This window comes from Lolium perenne, chromosome 1 (genome assembly GCF_019359855.2).
Source record: "Lolium perenne isolate Kyuss_39 chromosome 1, Kyuss_2.0, whole genome shotgun sequence".
In the NCBI taxonomy this organism is placed as follows: domain Eukaryota; kingdom Viridiplantae; phylum Streptophyta; class Magnoliopsida; order Poales; family Poaceae; genus Lolium; species Lolium perenne.
Genome location: NC_067244.2, coordinates 176,137,232 through 176,144,027, shown reverse-complemented (window position 1 = coordinate 176,144,027; position 6,796 = coordinate 176,137,232).

The window sequence follows — 6,796 nt, the reverse complement described above, 5'->3', positions numbered from 1 at the left end:
TGGCGAAAGGGGGGCGGCGGTGGCGGTGGCGCCGCCTCGCCGCGAACACCGGCGGCCGGCGCGTATAAGGAGGGGAGGCGAGGGCCTCGCCGCCCCTCCGTATACACGCGGGGTCGGTGACGAAAGGGCGGTGGCGAAAGGGCGGCGGTGGCGAAAAGGCGATGGTGGTGCCGCCTCTCGACCCAAAAAAAAAACACCGCTCGTATACGGACGGGCGACGAGGGCTCGCTGCCCCCTCCGTATACGCGCGGTGGTTATTTTTTTACACAATCTTTTTAAGTCAAATTTTAGTTTTTTTACACAATCTTTTTTAAGTCAATTTTAATTTTTTAAGTCAAATTTTAGTTTTCTTTACACAATCTTTTTTAAGTCAAATTTTAGTGTACAATTTTAATTAACAAATTGTGAGATAATTAATAAAAACAAAAAAAAAGGGGCGGCGCCGGCCACGGCCCTTCGTCTCGATCTCCTCATCTCTCGTACACCGCCGGCCGCGCGCGTGGGCGAGCGAGGCGGCGCCGTTGAGGGCGGCGAGCGAGAGGCGGCGGGCGCGGTGGCGAGGGCGGCCGGTGATAGCGGCCGGCGCGCGGTGATAGTGGCGGCGGCGTGGGCGAGAGGGGCGGCGCGCGTGGGCCGGGCGGGGCGGTGACGACGTACGGCGAGGAATTCGAAGGACGGGGCGGCCGGGGCGCGCGAGGACGACGACGGGGCGGCGGCGACGGGCGGCCGGCGCGCGAGGACGACGGCGGGCGGCGTTGTCGAGGGCGAGGGCGACACGGCGGCAGGCCTTCGGCGCGGAAGAGGCGAAGAGGCGACGAGTCTGCGAAGAAGATGAAGTGCGCGGGCGAGGGCGCGAGTTTTTATACCAAATGGGCTTTAGTCGCGGTTGGGGACAACAACCGCGACTCAAGGTCACCCTTTAGTCGCGGTTGGTGACCCCAACCGAGCGACTAAAGCCCATTTTTCGCCCCATTTGCGGTTCCCGCGGAAAATGACCTTTAGTCGCGGTTGGCCAGGCCAACCGCGACTAAAGGCCTTTTTCGAAATTATTTCGAAATTAAATGTGAAAAATAAAACTAATTCAATTCAAAATCTTAAAAATACAAATAATATATCAAAAAATTCAGAAAAAAAAACTAATTCAATTCAAAATCTTAAAAATAGAAATAATATATCAAAAAATTCAGAAAAATAAAACTAATTCAATTCAAAATCTTAAAAATAGAAATAATATATCAAAAAATTCAGAAAAATAAAACTAATTCAATTCAAAATATTAAAAATACAAATTACGGGGTCAGCTGCAAAATCTTTGAACTCTCTGTCAATCTTTCTCCATTGCGTTCCATCTGCGGGGTGTCTCAACTCCCCGTCCGACTTACGGTACTCTTTGTGCCATCGCAACAACTTGGCATGCTCTTTGTTCCTGAACAGACGTTTCAACCGTGGTATTATAGGAGCATACCATATCACCTTGGCGGGAACCCTCTTCCTGGGTTTCTGGCCCTCAACATCGTCACCAGGGTCATCGCCTCTGATCTTATAACGCAATGCAGTGCATACCGGGCATTCATTCAAATTCTCGTATTCACCGCGGTAGAGGATGCAGTCGTTGATGCATGCATGTATCTTCAGAACCTCTAAACCTAGAGGGCAGACAACCTTCTTTGCTTCGTACGTAGTGGCGGACAACTCGTTATTCTTTGGAAACATATTCTTCAACATTTTCAGCAAGTTTTCAAATGCCGAGTCAGCTACACCTGCCTGTGCCTTCCATTTCAGCAAATCCAGTGTGCAGCCCAGCTTTTTCAGACCATCATCGCATCCGGGGTACAGCGCCTTCCTGTGATCCTCTAACATGCGATCCAAATTCTCCCTCTCTTTTTCAGTTTCGCAGCGTCTCCGTGCATCAGCAATGGTCCGACCAAGATCATCAACGGGATCATCACATGCCTCTTCTTCACCTTCCCCTTCACCTTCCCCTTCACCTTCAGCATCCTCCATGAAAGTATCACCGAAATGAGCAAGATAGCTTTCATCGATGAAATCATCCCCTTCTTCATCTTCTTCCATTATAACCCCTCTTTCTCCATGCTTGGTCCAACAATTATAGCTTGGCATGAAACCGTGCCGAAGCAGGTGCATGTGAACATCTCTTGAGGAAGAGTAACCCTTCTGATTCTTACAGTTAACACATGGACAGATAACAAAACCCCCCTGCTTGTTCGCATTAGTCACTACGAGGAAATCTTTCAAACCCGTACTGAACTCGCCGGAGAGTCGGTTACCGTACATCCATTGTCGATTCATCTGCATTATTATAATATAAAATATATAATTAACCATCATGCATTTGTTAAACTAACTAGCTACAAACAATATAAATTAAACAATGAACTACACACACATGCATATTTTATCAACGACACATCAAAGGTTCAAGTTGCTAACCGCGATCGAGGAGGAAAAAATAAATGAGAAAGCTCAAGTGTGGCTCCAACACTTCATATCATGTTTGTTTCATGCTCTTGGGGCATTTCATCAAACACCTTATGTGCATAAGAGGAACCAAAAGCAAACCTAACACCCACTTGTGAAGTTTGTGAAGAGAATGGCTCCAAATAGCTAAGTGTTGGCTGCTGGATGGGTATATATAGGGGGCTTTAGTCCCGGTTGGCTGGCCAACCGCGACTAAAGGCCTTCGGGCACCTTTAGTCGCGGTTGGCCTGGCCAACCGCGACTAAAGCCCCCCACGTGCACCGGCTGGCCACCGAGCGCCCTGGGCCCAGGCCTTTGGTCGAGGTTCGCCTCCCGAACCGCGACTAAAGGTCCCATTAGTTGCGGTTCCTACAGCTTCGCGACTTATGGGGCTCACCGGAAGCCTGTTTTTCTACCAGTGCATGTTTTCATCTATGTGCATACAATTTCTACGTTTTCGTGTGATATTCAAATGATTTTTTGGAGGTTCATATGATTTTGGTTCATGTAGAAATCTAGGATATGTGGCATCTCAATTCAAAAATTCCAACATAGTTTTTGATTCATGTGGTGATCTAGGATACATGGCATCTTAATTCTTACATTTTCCGTATTCCCATTTTTTTGGGTTCTTGGGGTTATTGTTTGGATGGTTAACCTGTTTAGGTGGTTGTTCTCCTCACCAAGAGAGGTTAAACCTTGTCGCCACATTCAATGTAACCCACTAGGAGGGAGTTTCCTTGCATGGTAGACATGTGATCGATATCCAGAGGTCATGATAACTTTATCAAGCTTCATAGCTTTAGGTCCCCAACAGACATTGTGTACGAGTGCCGCAACTGTGCTTACCAATAGTCATTAGGCGTTGAGTAAGTATATATTTGTTTTTATGGTGTGTGTGTCTGTCATCATGTTTGTTGAATTGTTGCATTTGATCTTTTAGATAAAAACACGACTTGTTTTCAACAATTTGTATGATTAGGCGAGGCGCGAGGGCATCCCAAGAACCGGGAGTTTCTATAAGGCCATGGCATGAAATCACACAAATAGAGGAAGCAAGGTATCCACATGCTCGTGCTGATGTAGTGAACACTGAGCACGGTTATTATACTTTGTGTTACGGAGGATCAGTAGCTCATACGTCCATACAGGTTTGATATGTCGATGATTGCCCATGTTTTTGTATGTTGTGTAACATTTCTCCGCATTTTTAACACATCATATAGCTAGAGAGGCGATTTCAGTGTAGCAATCATGGGTAGTCCTTTTTTACGACCACATTTCAATTTTGACCGCCCATTCAACCTTTTAACGTGACGTGTCTGCACTCTTTCTTTAACACCCGCATCGAGGGTTCTTGGGCGGGGTATATGCCGAAGCTCTCATTTGGTTTCACGCAAATTTGATTTATTTACTTTGTGGTACTACGTCACTTGGGGCAGGTTAGTTATTTGTTTTCGCTTCTGAAACTTCTTGGAGGGGCCAGAACCCACACGCACCTCGGTACACAAGTATATATTTTTTCGTAGAGCAGGCACCGAGAAAAACAAGTGCCGATCACGGAGAATATGTGGTAGCTCCGTGAGCCGGAGATGCTGCACGTACGGGTGTGTTCTTGGAAGGAGGGTTGGCCGAGTCAAATTTTGCGGGTCTCTCACGTCCCTGTCTGCCGTGCGAAAGCCTTGAACCGCGCGCGCGGTGCCCGGAACGGTCCGACTGGTTTTCGCTGCCATGATCATGGAGTGGATTTGTCGCAACGGAACGGCAGCTGAGTTGAAATCTTCGTACTAGCTTTTGTTCCCGGATATGTGTCATGTGTGTACGAAGATTTTCTCGAGACTTTTGAGCACACACATGCTTTTTCTTTTTTTCTTTGAGGGAGCACACATACTTTGTTTTATGGGCAACGGCAGCCGAGTTGAAATCAGCTTTTACAGGACCAACCTTGCAAAGAAAACATACAAGTTTCTGAAAAGTTCAGTTTCATCTTCCTGTTGCATCCTTTGATGGCGCGCCTTGAGCAAAGCTTGATGCCTCCTCTGAGCCTCCGGCGTAGCAACGCTTGTGTCAAAAAAAAAAAACTTGAAAAAACCAAAACGCTTGTAGAAGCAGCGGCTTGAAAATTGTTGACGTAGACTAGAAGATGCCGATGGTCACAATCTCGAGAGATCGCCATCTTGAAGAAGCTACTACTGAGACATACCGGGAGATAGTCCCAGCTCCGGCCAAATAGAAATGTGAGGCACCAATCGCAGGTTCCCCGACGTAGCCGTACCTGACAAAGCCTCACCAGGCGAAGGTGGATAAACACATAACGCCGCCGTAGTAGATAAACACATAACATACCAGACCTAATGTCCCACGATCGACTCCAAACTCTATTCCGTCGACTCTCCTCCGCGGAAGGACATTGATCAGGGGCGGGCTGGAGGAGCTTTATTCTCATCACCGTTGATGCCTCTTTACCGGAGACGAAGAACTCGAAAACCCTATGGGACCGGATGCACCGATTTCCACCCCCTTCCCACCTTTCGCCTTAGCGGCTAGCGGCGGCGGTGCCGATAGCCGAGGGTAGATGTGATCGCCTCCTGATCACCTCTCTCCCGAAGCCCTAGACAAATGTTTCGGCTACGTAATTTATGTTATAGATGGTTTTTTAGCACACTTACTATAGGCTCCATTGTGGTAGTCTTTTTTTTTAAAGATTTGACGTATTCTGAAAAAAGCTCCTTTTGTGGTAGTAGGTATCTCGGTACCTGTTTCATACCTGAACGAACGTCCGAACACACTACCTTCATAAATACATCCATATCAAGATAAAATTATGTAACTTAGAGTATCTCCACCAACGTCCACCAAATAGTTGCCGACAGAGGCGCCGGCACTTCCGTATGGGGGACGTCCACAATGCATCCTCTATTTGGGATGATGTTCCCACACCGACGCCCCCAACCGGCGGCCCCGATAGATGATTTAAATTGAAATCTCAAATAAAAGCATAGAAATTCAAATAAAGAGAAGAAACATTCCGCAAACTAATACATAATTGGGAACATGGTTTACACGAAGATATAATTTGGAACATGTTTTCACAAACTAATACATATTTTGAACCACGGTTGACAAAAATATAAAACATTGCAAAATAACGAAACCTAACTAGTGTTGACATCGCATGTTTCGTGTGTTCGCTGCCAAGAAAGAACACTCTCAGGCACTCCTAGACACCGAAACTGGAAAATCCAGCTGGTGACGGTACACCTGTTGGTTCTTTCGAGGAAGAACATCCAAAAACATGCGTGCTTATTTTCACTGCGAAGAAACAACACTCAGTCGCCGTCCTCCTCATCGCTACCACCGTGGTAGTGCCGGCGGAAGCGCGTCTCGTCGAACACCTTGACGCTCATATCCCCCTCACCAAGGTAGGAGAACGTGAGCATGAAGCCGGCTTCGAGGTGGTGGTAGCGCACGAACTTCTCCCAGCCGATGTGGAGGTACATCTTGCCGTGCGCGTCGAAGATCACGTCCACAATCCACCGGCAGCAGCCGCATGCAGCCTCCCACATATGCAGAGAGGCCGGCTCGTTGCCGGCGAAGAAGTCGGCGAACTTGTCCGACAGCCTCTGGATGCCGAGTGGATCGCCCTTGAGGACGACGACAAACTCGAACAACACTTGCCGCTCCTCCTCCTGCAAGTCTGACGATGAAGACAACGACGTCGCAGGCGACGGCGAGCGTGCAGCTCTGCCGCGGCCACGACCACGACCTCGGCCTCTACCAGACATGGCGTCGTCTCTTCAAATGGTGGCGGCTAGGGTTGGGGAGAGAGGCGCTAGGGTTTGTGTGGGAGGGACGACGCGAGAGCGCCCTTTTTATAGGCCGGAGGGAGGCGGGGGAGCGGTGGAGCTCATTAACACCGGCACAGAGAGCTAGTCGCGACGGGACGGTTCGCTGCGCGTCTGCAGAAACTGCACCGCCGATGCGCGCAAATAACTCCCGTCGCGAGGTAGGCGACGGTTAGGTTAAAATTGAATGTGCCGCTGACGCATCGGCCCCGCCACTCCCCGCTGGCGTCTACTTTTGGGATGTTTGACTGTCAGGTGGCTTCCACACCCAAAATTTTGCGCTTCGAGAGGCGCCGGCGCCCGGCGCGCCCGATTCGCGCCCTTGACCAAGGGGCCAACACGGGGTTGCCGGCGCTCCTATTGGGCTTGGGAAAGCGCCGACGCTATTTAAGACGCGCCGGTGTGAGCCCATTTTCTCTCTCGACCCCTAAATTGCTATCGGAGCCGCTACAGAAGGTGCTGTTGGAGATGCT